The sequence below is a fragment of the Thamnophis sirtalis genome, unplaced genomic scaffold (assembly GCF_051295495.1).
Source record: "Thamnophis sirtalis isolate CommonGarterSnake01/CBP01778 unplaced genomic scaffold, rThaSir2_p1.2 scaffold_13, whole genome shotgun sequence".
NCBI lineage: Eukaryota > Metazoa > Chordata > Lepidosauria > Squamata > Natricidae > Thamnophis > Thamnophis sirtalis.
In genome coordinates this window covers 4,270,651-4,270,892 of record NW_028261393.1, presented here as the reverse complement: position 1 = coordinate 4,270,892, position 242 = coordinate 4,270,651, and positions in this window count along the sequence as shown.

The following is a 242-nucleotide window of genomic DNA, read 5'->3' as shown; positions in this document are numbered from 1 at the left end:
TTGGCAGTCCTGCCTCGGGCAGCGGGTTGGACTAGAAGACCTTCAAGGTCCCTTCCAACCCTATGATTCTATGACAGCCTCTTAGGTTGCCCAGGACAGCTGCCTTTCTAAATCCCTGCCGGTCAGGAATGCCAGTCAGATTTTGGCAAGCAGACAGATCATCTGGAATTCTTGCTGGAGGCTCAACAAAACAGCCAAACCAGTTCCTGGATTAGCATGTCTGTTGTGACACAGGCTTCCCA